The 15,864-nt window shown below is 43.9% G+C and overlaps 1 protein-coding gene across 23 annotated transcripts in view; it reads right to left on the reverse strand.

Annotated features, from left to right (window-relative positions):
* Window positions 1-15,864, reverse strand: part of PTK2 (protein tyrosine kinase 2) — a 1,447,287-nt gene that overhangs the window by 1,184,766 nt on the left and 246,657 nt on the right. The window lies entirely within an intron of this gene.

Genomic DNA, 15,864 nt, shown 5'->3' on the forward strand with positions numbered 1-15,864 from the left:
ATGCGGCACACATTCGACACGTCTGTACAGTTTTTCATTTCCAATAACCTACAAAATGATTGACAAACTGCTTCAAGCCTAGTTGTCATATACAAAGTTAAAGATAACTAGCTTATATTAAACCTTTTTTTCCCAGAGATCCACAAGGCAAGCCTGGGCCTATTCATCTACCAAGTGAAGACAATTTACTCTAGATTCATGCTTGTTTTTAAAAAGTTTTTGGGTTTTCAAAAATAAGGTTACAGTATAAAAATGATTAGTTTGGAAATATTTGTATGTAGCAGGGATTATTCTTCCCTGTATCATAAAAGATATCACAGTATTAGATTGACATCACATGGAGAGCGATACAACAGGCTTGTGCTGACAAAGCCCTCTGTTGTGTGATGGAGAGCAGGTTTCTCACACAGCAGAAGGTATGGGGGGAGGCCAAGGGGAATGTAAAATGTTTTTTCCCTCCTCCACAGGGTCCAACATAGCTGCTGGAGCTGCACTAAATTTTGTTCTGCTGAGCATGCACAGGAGTTGGTGCTGCCTCTCAAGTCCCTCGGTTGATTTTAGAGCTTAGTTTTAGCTCTATAGTCAACTCACCAGGGATCTCAAATGGGCGGGTATTAAACATAGCTAATTCATCCTGCTGTTTACAATGAACCCAGTTCATGGTAAGCAAACTTGTTTTTTTCCCCATCAACAAGCAGGGCTGAATTATGCATGATATGTAGGGAGCCCCAAGCTGAAGGTTGCAGCGAAGCACTTACTAAAAAAAGCAACCTGGATTATCCCTGATCCAGTTGACAGATTACAGAGTGAACAGGCTGTGCAAAACTGCTTGCCCAAAGTTATCATCAGTTCTTGAAATATTATCCAGTGGGATGTGAAAATGTAAACGGATGACCAAACTGCAGTGTTTAATCAACCAATGACTATCTCACTGACTCTTCAATGCGACATGATAGCAACTAGGGAACACTGCTTTCCAGGTGAAGAGCATTAAGGAAGCTGACTAAATGCACAAGGCCACTTCATGAATTGCACCACTACCATGTCGAGATCTCATGGCACTGGTGGTTTGGTGACCAAAGGCCTCCTATATCATAAGCCTTTAATGAACTTCAACCCTAAAGGATGTCTGGAGATCAGTTTGCTATCCACTTGATCAAGGTAAGCTGCAACCACACTGAAATGCACTTTACTGATATACTGCAGGGCTTCCTAAACCTGTCCTGGGGACCCAGCCAGTCGGGTTTTCAGGATATCCACATGAATATGCATGAAAGATTTGCATAAATGGAATCTCCATGATATCCAAAGTTTGCCTCATGGATATTCACTGGGAAAACTCGACTGGCTGTGGGGTCCCCAGGACAGGTTTGGGAAGCCCTCACATACTGAGACCTGAGATGGAGAGGAAGAATAAGTACTGAAGTAACTCATCTGGCTCATAAACAAACAGCTCCAAGAAACTTGTTAGACACTGAGATGAAAATCTCCTCCATTTAAAACTATAAGCGCTTCTTGTTGAAGGCTTTCTGATGTAGATTACAATGTCCTTAACTTCCTTAGATAATTACTGTAATAAGATTAACAAGCACTCAACATCCATATCTTCAATTTGAGAGGGGAAAGATTCGGATGACAGATGATCCTCCTCCTGAGTTCAAGAAAGATCAGATTCCAGAGGGATCGGCTGGCTGGCTGCTGAACAAGGTAAGAAAAACATACTTGTCTGGGCCATGCTGGAGCAATGAGGATCAAGTGCTCCTGATCCTTGAGCACTTTCTGCACTATTCTGGCAACCAACAGAAACGGTAGAAAAGCATAGAGTAGACCTGAATACCGTCTGAGCAGAAAAGCATCCAAAGCATTTCTGAACTTGCTTTGAAGAAAAAAAGCTGAATCTATTTTCCCTATTGTTCACCGATGGGGGGAAAACATTGATTGCTAGGCAACCCCAGTGGAGAACAATCTGTCTGCCACTGTTTGATCCAGAGATCACTCATGAGGATAACACTCTGCTAAGATGATCTGTCAATGTGTTGGAGACCCTAGGAAAGTAGATCGCTTGCAGGAAGGCTTTGTGGCAACAAACCTACTTCCAAATTCTCTGGAATTCTTAGAGGGTCCATGGCTCTGTGCGTTTTGTTTGTTTGTTTTTTTAGTGAATTAGAATATTCCTACTTTATCATCAATTTGGCTCAGAATTCGAAGATGTGAAAAAGCTCTCAATGTATATCTGATTACACATAGATTCAAAGATAACACAGGTGTACTGTTGACAATCAGATTCCTTGGGTGCAGAAAGGACCCATCCATTGCTAGCATCACCTGAATAGGCAGAGGCCAAAGGGAAGTTCCCATCTCTAGGACAGCTGGGTCTAGCCACTACTGAGAATGACCAGGGCTGAAGCAATTGATCCTACTGAGCACAGAAGCCCCACTGGAGAATATGCATGTTGAAGTGGGTCATGGGAACCCTGAACACTGCTTCTGTGTTCAGGGTTCCCAGCGGTTACTACCCTGGCCTAGGACAACCAGCATCTCTCCTTGGCCAGGGATTGGACCTTCTGTATAAAGTTCCAGATAAAGGTTCAAAGGCAGCTTGCTTACTCCAACGGAAGAAACACTTTTCCACAGAATCATATTCATGCCCATATGAACTTGTTCTTTGGGTAGGAACAAGGTTTGATTGGATGATGTTTTCAATCAACCTTAATGCCTGAAGAAGCTGGAACACCACCCCTGTTTGAAAAGGCCCCATCACTAGCCAGTTGTCTGCAAGGAAAGACAAATCCCCAATCAACAAAGATGCACTGCCAGTACCACTAGGTATTTGGTAAAGACCCTTGGGGCTGCTGAGACCAAAAGGGAGGGCCTTGTATTGATGTGACTGGAATCCACTACGAAATGAAGTTATTACCAATGGGAGCAATGTATGGAAATATGAGCATAGGCATCTTTCAGATCCAAGGCACATATCCAGGCTCCTGCTTGAATGAAGGGTAGGATGGTGTGGAGGGAGTTTATTTTGAACTTCTCCATAAAAGGCTCTTCTTCAGACTTCATAAATCCTGGATAGGTCTCAATCCCCCTGATTTCTTGGGGATAAGGAAATAATAGGAGTAGAACCCCCAGCCATGGTGAATGGAGGGGAGAGGTTCCTTACCCACTGGCTGAGAAGTGACTCCACCTCAAGATGGAGCTGGTTTGAGCGAGACAGATCCAGATTGAAGGCTGAAAAATGGTGCTGCACTTGGGGGGGGGGGGGTGGGAGAAGCTCAAACAGTAACCAGACTCCACAATTTGATGATCTTCAGGCATTCCTCCAGGAAAAAATGAACCTTCCCTCTACTGGAGGGGTCAAGGCTTGAGGATCGTGTCCCATCAAAAACTAGGCTCAGAATTAGGCTGGGCTTGTTACAGCTTCTTTGGCTGGTCTCTCTCACTGATGTCTGCAAGAAGGAAATTGCTGTTGCAGAAGTGCATGTGGCGCACAATATCACCGATATTGGTAGAAAAGGCATCTTTGGAACCAGAAGTACTTAAAAGTGAAGAAAGGATGTCTAAAAAGATGGCTTATCAGATCACATTGAGAGGGATCAGACTGGCTAGGGCTCCACAGTGAGGGATAATGGAGGACTGGATGCCACACCTGGGACTTCTAAAAAGGAGCTCCCGTGGTGCGATGGTGAGAGGGACTCTCCCTTACAGTAATAAGATCTGCAACAGAGTGGACATGCCGGAAGGAGTGGAGAGAATGAGACGGGATCTAAGGAAACTGGAAGAGTGGTCAAAGATATGGCAGCTGAGATTCAATGCCAAGAAGTGCAAAGTCATGCATATGGGGAGTGGAAATCCGAATGAACTGTATTCGATGGGGGGGGAAAGGCTGATGTGCACAGAGCAGGAGAGGGACCTTGGGGTGATGGTGTCTAATGATCTGAAGTCGGCGAAACAATGCGACAAGGCGATAGCTAAAGCCAGAAGAATGCTGGGCTGCATAGAGAGAGGAATATCGAGTAAGAAAAGGGAAGTGATTATTCCCTTGTACAGGTCCTTGGTGAGGCCTCACCTGGAGTACTGTGTTCAGTTCTGGAGACCGTACCTTCAAAAAGACAAAGACAAGATGGAGGCGGTACAGAGAAGGGCGACCAGGAAGGTGGAGGATCTTCATCGGATGACGTACGAGGAGAGATTGAAGAATCTAAATATGTACACCCTGGAGGAAAGGAGGAGCAGAGGTGATATGATACAGACTTTCAGATACTTGAAAGGTGTTAATGATCAAAAGACAACGACAAACCTTTTCCGAAGGAAAAAAATCAGCAGAACCAGGGGTCACGATTTGAAGCTCCAGGGAGGAAGATTCAGAACCAATGTCAGGAAGTATTTCTTCACGGAGAGGGTGGTGGATGCCTGGAATGCCCTTCCGGAGGATGTGGTGAAGACCAGAACTGTGAAGGACTTCAAAGGGGCGTGGGATAAACACTGTGGATCCATAAAGTCAAGAGGCTGCCAATGAAGAGTGGGTGACTCGCCAGAATGATGGCTACTGCCTGGAGTCAATACCCTTATTAAATAAACATACACAGGCTTACGGTGACTCCAACATCGCTCTAAGCTTCAACAGCAAGAGGAAATGTGGAAAAAAGGATTCACACTCACAAAGAGGGGAGTAGCTGGCTTGTTACAGCGGTTACTACCCCAAATCAAATAAGCCTGATACTTCACTTTCAATGCATATACAGCAAAGTTCTCTGATTCAACGGCAGGGGAGAAGAAAAACTGATACTTCACACATCCAGCAGAGCTCTCTGCTTCAACGGCAGGGGAGAAGAAAAGAGGGTTCGCACTCACAAAGCGGGGAGTAGCTGGCTTGTTACGGCGGTTACTACCCCAAACCAAATGTGCCTGATACTTCACTTTCGATGCACATCCAGCATGGCTCTCTGCTTCAACGGCATGGGAGAAGACTTATACGTCACGCATATCCAGCATAGCTCCCTGCTTCAACGGCAGGGGAGAAGAAAAACAACCAATAAGGGCTAATAACATAGTCTGGGTAAAACAAATAAGCATGGGTGCAGCTTGCTTATTGCGGCGGCTACTACCCCTAACGAATCAAGCTAGATATTTCACTTGGATGCAGCTCCATCACTGCTCTCTACATTAAAGGTCGGGGTGGAAGGGAAATAGAACCAAGAGCTAAGAGAAACAGATAAGTATGAGAGAAAATGTGTGTGAAGCTTGCTGGGCAGACTAGATGGGCAATTTGGTCTTCTTCTGCCGTCATTTCTATGTTTCTATAAGTCTGACACTGGACAGGAGGAGTTGAAAGGTGCCCCCCCCCCCCCCTTTGTCTCTAGCTGTCAGGAAGAAAGTTTTCACCAATTTTGCTACCTGATCTAATGGGCTGCTGTGTCCTCTGACCAGGAGATAGGAAAAACACTTCAGAAACCTGTTGTGATGCTTTAGTAGTAGTTCCTGCGTAGAAAAAGGTACTTGCACTTTAAAAGCAGCTTTTTACCCTTGTCTGAGAAAAGTGAGAAACCAAAATTGCTGTTGTGTAGGACTACATCCCACAGAATTCCTTGCTGTCTGGCTTTGACAGAGAGCCAGCAGGGATGCATCTGCAATGGGTGGGGCCATGAACATAGCACAGTAACATGGTAATGATAGCAGATAAAGATCAGAGTGTCCATCCAGTCTGCACCACTCCAAGATATCTTAAATCACTTTTCATTCTCTGCTCCTTCAGGCGTGTCTACTCTGTTGCAGATCTTAGTATGTGCAAAAAGGCAAACTTTTCCTTCCGATTCCTCCGCAACGTTGTTCACGAAGATATTGAACAGAATCTGTCACAAAAATGATCACTGACATACTCCATTTAGTGCCATTCTCTCAAAGCAGAATCCACAATGTATAAAACTCATCTAAACAGAATACTAAAGCAGGGCAATTTCCAAAGCAATTTAAAAATTGTTCTCAAAATTCACGGTTAAGGGCATCCCGCCTTCCAATCCAACTGCAATGGGGAAAAGGAAACAAGTTCAAAAAAGTCCAGATTGCCAACTTGGTATAGCCTAGCAAAAAAATAAGACCTAGTGCCTGCAGGCATGGAATCTAATTTTCAAAGGAAAACTGCCTGTGGAGTTTCCTTTTTGAAAACTCGAACTGGTGGGGTAAAGCCAGTAATTTCCATCTGCTTTAAAGCAAGAACAAAGTACATGCATGAAAGTATGCACAAAGACTTCAAAATTAAATATCTGCATGCACTCTCTTCCCAAGTCTAGCCCTGCTCCATTTATACCCCACAGGTAAAAAAAGTATGCATGCTGTTCACAGCATAGCTATTTTTACCTTCAGTGACAGAATAGCAAAATTTCAAAGGACCTTTTATTTGGGTAAATAGGTGTTTATCCACATAAAATGTTTTGAAACTTACTCCCCTTAAAAAAATGACCTTCTTTCAGCCTTTTTTTAAATACTTTATTTTCTCTTATGATTCTTACAACACATAGAAAATGACAGTCACAAAAAATTAGATTTTAGAAAAGCAAAACAATAGCCTATTTTTCAAAGGAAAAAGCTTCAAGTCTGTGTGTCCCCCTACATAACTTTTTTTTATGTCATACCCAAACGTGGTTGTTCTCATCCTCCCTCCTCCATCCCTGGAGGTTACCTTTCCAGTCTTCTATCTCTGTCCAGCCTAATTCAAGGGATCCTCCTCTTCTCCCCCCTGATACTCAGTGGCGTAGCCAGAAATGAATTTTTGGCTGGGCCCAAGGTTAACATGGGTGGGCACTAAAAGTCTGAGCCATGGAATTCAAATTCTTATTGATAAATACTTTCACACACACACACCTGACAATAGATTTCTAAATAATCTGCTACAGCTGTTATACTTTTAATATTTTAAACTCAATTACTTCAAGCACCTACCAATGCTAAAGCTAATATATATTTATGAAAGCATTTCAATTATACTTAAAGAGATCTCAAGTGGCAGTATCCCATAACTTACAAAGAACCATATACTAGTCTACTATAAAGACAAATATCTCATCATGCATCACAGTATTCTGTGAGATGTTTTAAAACCCTCTGGAATGTTGTACCAAAATATTTCTACTTGAAAAAAGCTCAGAAAGGCAATGTACTTTTAAGATGGAACTAGGTTCAAACTAATTACAAATTCAATGATGAAGGAACCCTCTTTCCTATTTTCTTAAACTTATCAAACGCAGTAATTCATGACCATCATAATAGGCATCATTGTGTGGTAAAGTATACCTTTGTCACTCTGCCTTATGCTTAATCATAGGTCAGTCCATATTTTTAAGTGTTTTTGTTGCTTAATTCACCCCAGTGATATACTCCAAATTTCTAGCAATAATCTTATGTTACATCAATTCAAGGTTACTTTTGTTGAAAATTATGAACCAAACTTATCTGGATAATACGATGTTATTACTTCTTCTTAACCACCATCGACTTTGAGCTTGATGCCACGCCAAGATACGCCATGCTGTGGAATATATTACGCCCTTGAAGAAGGACTCGATGCTAGTCCGAAACATTGTGCAATGTCGGGCATAGAACAGCAATATAGTGAATTCTCATATTGCTGACAATTTGAGGGCATCAAGCTCAAAGTCAATGGTGGTTAAGAAGAAGTAATAACATTGTATTATCCAGATAAGTTTGGTTCATAATTTTCAACAAAAGTAACCTTGAATTGATGTAACACAAGATTATTGCTAGAATTTTGGAGTATATCACTGGGGTGAATTAAGCAACAAAAACACTTAAAAATATGGACTGACCTATGATTAAGCATAAGGCAGAGTGACAAAGGTATACTTTACCACACAATGATGCCTATTATGATGGTCATGAATTACTGCGTTTGATAAGTTTAAGAAAATAGGAAAGAGGGTTCCTTCATCATTGAATTTGTACCAAAATATTTACCATAATTGAGCAAATGCCTTATTAATCTGTATCAATAAAACAGATAAATATCTTTGAAGATTTCTTTTCCTATGGCTCAACTATTTAGTTTTAGTCTTCCTCTGATGCTGACATTTGCTGAATCGAGTCCAGGGGCTCCTGACATTCATCCCCATTTCTTTACAAAGGAAGAACAGAAAAAAAGACTGTTCTGGATAAAGAGATGTCTTGAAGGTGGTCACACCCTTTGGCTGACAGCTGGGATGTATCCTTAGCAGTGTGAAGAGGATAACTGGGTAGACAGGAGAAAAAGGCTATCCAGCCCTGTCATTTACTAAGCTATCATCATGTAAACATACACTCTGCATCCACAAATAAGATTGATACAATTGCCTACATGCTAGTAAAATACCTCACCTCGGGCACACACACAGAACCGACCTTCAAAGTACAGAAAGACCACACATGATAAATATGGAGATAGAAACTGGAATGGAAAACCAAAAAAAGCCACTCTGCATGCAGTGCAAACCTGGAGAAATAGAAAGAGAAATATAGCACCTAACAGTCCCAGGATCTGCAATAATGCACACAAACTAAGCCGCACAAAGTTACACCTGCATTATGGAACATATAACAACCTATCTATGAAAAGGCAACACTACAAATATTAAATCAGGTCCTAAATACTAATACACCTCCTATTAGGAAAACAGAACAAGCCAAGCTGCTATAGAGCCCCACACAGAAATAACTGTAAAACTATATTAATAAATGTTTCAAAACAGCTGATGAACAGAATAACATCCAACAAAACTCATAAAAATTATTAAACATTGTCCAAATATCAATAAAATATTTCAAAACAGCAGACACATCACATAATACTCAATAATTAAAATGGCAGTCAATCAAGAAAAATAAACTTAAAATGCCACTTTTACTTACCATCTCCAGCAACTCTCCTACTCCTTTCCCTTGAAAGCACATACCAGGAGCATCAGCTCTGTCTCTCACACACACACCCCAGTCACCTCCCTGGCCAGTCTCTGTCTCACACACACCCCAGTCACCTCCCTGGCCAGTCTCTGTCTCACACACACCCCACACACACCCCAGTCACACCCCACACACACCCCAGTCACCCTCCCTGCCCAGTCTCTGTCTCACACACACCCCAGTCACCTCCCTGCCCAGTCTCTGTCTCACACACACCCCACACACACCCCAGTCACACCCCACACACACCCCCGTCACCCTCCCTGCCCTGCATTTCCAGCCCGTGGCTTGAACACTGCCACTCCTCCCACCCTGATGACCCCCTTCTTCCTGCCCCACCAGCCAATCAGAGGCTTCCTCCTTCCACTGGCAGGAAGAAGGCTTCCGATTGGCCCGCGGGGGCAGGTAGAAGGGAGGAGGTTTCCCATTGGCCCACAGGGGCAGGAAGAAGGGAGGAGGTTTCCCATTGGCCCACGGGGGCAGGAAGAAGATAGGTTTCCCATTGGCCCACGGGGGCAGGAAGAAGATAGGCGGTTTCCCATTGGCCCGCGGGGGCAGGAAGAAGGTAAAGGGAAGTATTACTGGGGCTGTGGGACACCGGGAGCCGCAACACACCAGCTGATTTTATTTTTTTTTCTGCCTTGGATGCCTGCTGATGCTGCCTGCTTTTATTGGCTGCAGTGTCTTGCAAAGAAATTTGGGTGGGCCTGAATGGAAAGTGGGTGGGCCACTGCCCACCCAGGCCCACCCGTAGCTACGCCACTGGATAGACTGCCCAGCCATTCTTACTCCACTTAACCAGGTCAATCATCGATTCCTCTCCACCTATTTTTCCTCCATTTCTTCATTCCTTATTCCGTCTTTCCCCTCATTGTCAACCCCAGACTTTTTCATCCTTTGTTCGAGACATTTTACTCAATATTTTGGTACAGTTCTCTCTCTCTCTGTCACACTAGTGACAGAGTACAAGGCAGTAGTGGGAAATGTTTCTCATCAATATGAGAACCCAGTTTTCTTCTGCTTTCTTCATTGTGCAGCAGAGGTTCTGCCAGTTGTAATGAGACCCTCTCCGTTGTGCGGTTTGAGGCTTCTAATAGGTGCGAATGGCCCCAATCTGTTCCCCCTCCTCCTGATATACAACAATGTGCAGTGAAGGTTTTGGGGCCATAATAGGACCCATTCACGCCCTCCTTGCCTGTGTTAGCTGCTGACCTAATCACAGGTAACATGAGCCTGCTCATTTTCTCCGAAGCTAAAAACTTTCTTGCATCCCTTCTGAAGGAACCCCTGGGATTGTCTTGAAGATGCCTGGGTGTACACAGATCCCAGGTTTGTGAGCCACTGTACTAAGCAATCAAAACCTAATCAACACACACCAAAAATACACAACGCATACCCTATTACATCTTGAGTAACAATCCCTGCTCCACCAGCTTGTCCCAAAGAAGCGCCAAAAATGGGGCAACTCCCTAGCGTCACCCCTTCAGACATGACCCACCCCCAGCAGCAGACCTCTGTTTAAAGTCTGATATAGATGACAACATGAAGGGGATGGAGCCATAAGCAACGCCCAGGTAAGGGAAATCAGACAGGGCAACCATGCAGAACAGCTGCAGAAGAACCAGGTAGAAAACTGTCTCATCTCTCCTGCATCGAACTGTGTGGATGTTCTACAATTTTTCAGGATCAATGGATCTATGATTATAACAGGGTATTTCAGAGCACAATGTGCTCTAGCCATCCATCTGGCAAGCAAATTCACCCATTACGAAGGTCCTTTTCTATATATGCATACATTTACATGCTTCCATTATGTCACTATCTGAATAAATTACGCCTCATACTTCCTTTATGCGGATGATGTTCAAATTTTGTTACCTATTAAAGATAACATCAACAGTACATTGTCACAATGGGAACTATATCTATTTGATATTATCAATATCTTATCTCAAATGGCACTATCACTCAATCATAACAAATCAGAGTTTCTTCTTCTCTCCAAGAAGTTATCACCACCACCTATAGATCCATCAGTATCCCCTAATTATAGAATATCCACGTCAGTTAGGGACCTTGGAATTACCTTAGATAAAGAACTTTTCAAAGTTCACATCAAAAATCTAATTAAAGAAGGTTTTTATAAACTTCAAATTCTGAGAAAACTGAAACCTTTACTGCATCCCCCAGACTTTAGAACAGTACTGCAATCCTTAATTTTTGCAAAATTGGACTATTGCAACTCCATCTTAATAGGATTGCCTGCTTCCACAATTAAACCTCTTCAACTGCTTCAAAATGCTGCCGCTAAATCCTTATCAAATTGTAGAAAATTTGAACACATCACTCCAATCTTGCACCAATTACATTGGCTTCCCATCACTTTTAGATCGCAGTATAAAATAATTATGCTTATTCACAAAGTGTTATACAATGATTACTCATCTTGGTTACAGAAACCACTATATCAATGTATTTCTACTAGAAAGCTTCGTTCAACAGACACTGGGTTACTCACTATTCCCACCAGCAAAAAAATTCTCAAAACAGCTACTATAAACCGGGCCCCTTCTATAATTGGTCCTACTCTATGGAGTTCCCTACCATCGCCACTAAGGACCGACCCTTCTACACCTACCTTTAGAAAAAATCTCAAAACATGGCTTTTTATCAAAGCTTTCCCTCAACAAATACAATAGATTACATCCCCTTATCTATGGTTTTTTCCTTTTATTTTGCAATATATTGAAATTTGTGTGACAATGATAGATTATTGCTTTATATAGATCTATTTTCAATCTATACAGTTTCTTTTTTTTTTTTTAACTATGTTTCTTAGTTCCATACGTTATGTTTTTCAACTGTTTTACTGTATTATGTCCTCAATAGTATTTGATGACAATTTGTTTCAATGTAAACCGATGTGATATTTTGAATTGAATGTCAATATAAAAAAACAAATAAATAAATAAATAAATAAATGTTTTGAATTCAGCATTCTAAAGAGCAGTGTACTAATAGGGATTTATTTTTCATTGATTCATAGAAAATTCCTTTCACATAGGATCTCATATTTGTGTATTCACTACAATTTTTCAGCCTTGGTTGCTAAGGGTGCAAGTAAAGCAAAGATACTTATCCGTAACAGGTACACTTAGACAACAGTTCACCAGCCATACATCGGTCACATGACCATACTAGGTAACCAATGGACATCTATTGTAGCACTTTCTAGAAAGGTTTAAAAGCTTTTACTGCACAAGCACAGGAGATCCCACACGCCTCAGCTATAACAGCACTTTATTTATATATATTCCATTTTTTGGTACTTCAAAGCAGATTAAATTTAGGTTACTGTAGGTATTTCCCTATTCTCAGAGGGCTTAAAATGGAGAAATTACTTACCTGATAATTTCGTTTTCCTTAGTGTAGACAGGTGGACTCAGGACCAATGGGGTAGATTTTCAGACGAGCGCGAACAGCCTACTTTTGTTTGCGCTCCAGGCGCAAACAAAAGTACGCTGGATTTTAGTAGATACGCGCGTAGTCGCGCGTATCGGCTAAAATCCTGGATCGGCGCGCGCAAGGCTATCGATTTCGTATAGCCTGCGCGCGCCGAGCCGCACTGCCTACCCCCGTTCCCTCCTAGGCCGCTCCGAAATCGGAGCGGCCTAGAAGGGAACTTTCCTTTGCCCTCCCCTCACCTTCCCCTCCCTTCCCCTACCTAACCCACCCGCCCGGCCCTGTCTAAACCCCCATCCTACCTTTGTCAGGGGATTTACGCCTCCCTCCGGGAGGCGTAAATCCCCGCGCGCGAGCGGGACTCCTGCGCGCCGGGCCGCGACCTGGGGGCAAGTACGGAGGGCGCGGCCACGCCCCCGGACCGGCCCGGGCCGTAGCCACGCCCCCGTACCCGCCCCCAAAACGCTGCCGACACGCCCCCGCAACGCCGCGCTCTCCGGCCCCGCCCCCCCGACACGCCTCCCGACACGCCCACTCCGAAAACCCCGGGACTTACGCGAGTCCCGGGGTTCTGCGCGCGCCGGTGAGCCTATGTAAAATAGGCTCACCGGCGCGCAGGGCCCTGCTCGCGTAAATCCGCCCGGTTTTGGGCGGATTTACGCGAACAGGGCTCTGAAAATCCGCCCCAATGGGTATAGTGTACTCCTGATAGGAGTTGGAGATGGGTCAGATTTCAATCTGACGTCAGCCCTAGTACATATACTCCTGCAGGAAAGTGCAGCTCTTCAGTATTCTCCTCGAAAAGCATTGTGGATATATGTATGACTGATTAATTTGAATAACTTGATTAACTTTATAACTTGGATAACTTGATTAATTTGAACCAGTTGAATTGGTTATAGCTGGAGACCGCCAGTGCCCTCAACCGAGAAACATCGACACCCATTAGGATGGGTGTCCTAGCTGGAGGAAAGCATGGCTTACCCACGAATCACTCTCTCTCGGGGATGTCATCCGCGAATTCCATGAACAGCAGCAGCCGTGGGTGGGATGCTGAGTCCATCTGTCTACACTAAGGAAAACGAAATTATCAGGTAAGTAATTTCTCCATGTCCTAGCGTGTAGCAGATGGACTCAGGATCAATGGGATGTATAAAAGCTACTCCCGAACCGGGTGGGAGGTTGCCCGTGACCCACTTAGTACTGCCCTTGCAAATGCTGTCTCCTCTCGAGCCCAACATCCAGGCGGTAAAACCTGGAGAAGGTGTGGATGGAGGACCATGTCGCCAACCGGCAGATCTCAGCGGGTGACAGCATCTTGGTTTCCGCCCAGGAAACTGCCTGGGCTCTAGTGGAATGGGCCTGGACTTGTAAAGGCGATGGCTTGCCTGCTTCTACGTAGGCCGCCTTGATGACTTCTTTGATCCAGTGGGCTATGGTCGTTTGCGAGGCCGCTTCCCCTTGCTTCTTTCCGCTGCGAAGGACAAATAGATGGTCTGTCCTTCGTACAGATTCCGACCTTTCCAGGTATCGGACTAGGAGTCTGCCGACATTGAGATGGCGTAGACAGAGACTCTTCCGAATTCTTATGCTCATCTGGTGATGGTAGCGAGATGGTTTGGTTGAGATGGACGTGAGATACCACTTTGGGGAGGAATGATGGAACTGTGCGTAACTGGATGGTTCCCGGGGTGAGTCTGAGGAACGGCTCCCAGCAGGACAGTGCTTGTAGCTCAGAGATATGACGGGCCAAACAGACTGCCACCAGGAAGGCTGTCTTCAATGTTAATAGTCGGAGAGACAGGCCGCGAAGAGGTCTGAAGGAAGCTCCTGCTAAGAACTCTAGGACTATGTTGAGGTTCCAAAGAGGCACCAGCCACTTTAGGGGTGGTCGGATCTGCTTGACTCCTTTCAGAAAGCGGGAGACATCTGGGTGAGAGACTATGCTGCCGCTCTCGCTCTTGGTTCCGTAGCCTGACAATGCGGCCACCTGTACCTTGATGGAGCTGAGAGACGATCCCTTCTGTAGACCGTTCGGCAGGAATTCCTAAATCACAGGAATTTTGACTAAGCGTGGAACAATGTCGTGGTCCTCACACCGGGCTTCAAATACTCTCCAAATCCTTATGTATGTTAGGGATGTGGAGAACTTGCGTGCTCGGAACAGGTTGTCAATTACTGCCCCCGAGTATCCGCTCTCTCAGGCGAGTACACTCAAGGGCCAAACCATAAGAACATAAGAACATAAGAAAATGCCATACTGGGTCAGACCAAGGGTCCATCAAGCCCAGCATCCTGTTTCCAACAGTGGCCAATCCAGGCCATAAGAACCTGGCAAGTACCCAAAAACTAAGTCTATTCCATGTAACCATTGCTAATGGCAGTGGCTATTCTCTAAGTGAACTTAATAGCAGGTAATGGACTTCTCCTCCAAGAACTTATCCAATCCTTTTTTAAACACAGCTATACTAACTGCACGAACCACATTCTCTGGCAACAAATTCCAGAGTTTAATTGTGCGTTGAGTAAAAAAGAACTTTCTCCGATTAGTTTTAAATGTGCCCCATGCTAACTTCATGGAGTGTCCCCTAGTCCTTCTACTATCCGAAAGAGTAAATAACCGATTCACATCTACCCGTTCTAGACCTCTCATGATTTTAAACATCTCTATCATATCCCCCCTCAGTCGTCTCTTCTCCAAGCTGAAAAGTCCTAACCTCTTTAGTCTTTCCTCATAGGGGAGTTGTTCCATTCCCCTTATCATTTTGGTAGCCCTTCTCTGTACCTTCTCCATCGCAATTATATCTTTTTTGAGATGCGGCGACCAGAATTGTACACAGTATTCAAGGTGCGGTCTCACCATGGAGCGATACAGAGGCATTATGACATTTTCCGTTTTATTCATCATTCCTTTTCTAATAATTCCCAACATTCTGTTTGCTTTTTTGACTGCCGCAGCACACTGAACCGACGATTTCAATGTGTTATCCACTATGACACCTAGATCTCTTTCTTGGGTTGTAGCACCTAATATGGAACCCAACATCGTGTAATTATAGCATGGGTTATTTTTCCCTATATGCATCACCTTGCACTTATCCACATTAAATTTCATCTGCCATTTGGATGCCCAATTTTCCAGTCTCACAAGGTCTTCCTGCAATTTATCACAATCTGCTTGTGATTTAACTACTCTGCACAATTTTGTGTCATCTGCAAATTTGATTATCTCACTCGTCGTATTTCTTTCCAGATCATTTATAAATATATTGAACAGTAAGGGTCCCAATACAGATCCCTGAGGCACTCCACTGTCCACTCCCTTCCACTGAGAAAATTGCCCATTTAATCCTACTCTCTGTTTCCTGTCTTTTAGCCAGTTTGCAATCCACGAAAGGACATCGCCACCTATCCCATGACTTTTTACTTTTCCTAGAAGCCTCTCATGAGGAA

Source organism: Rhinatrema bivittatum, chromosome 2 (assembly GCF_901001135.1).
Source record: "Rhinatrema bivittatum chromosome 2, aRhiBiv1.1, whole genome shotgun sequence".
Lineage (NCBI taxonomy): Eukaryota > Metazoa > Chordata > Amphibia > Gymnophiona > Rhinatrematidae > Rhinatrema > Rhinatrema bivittatum.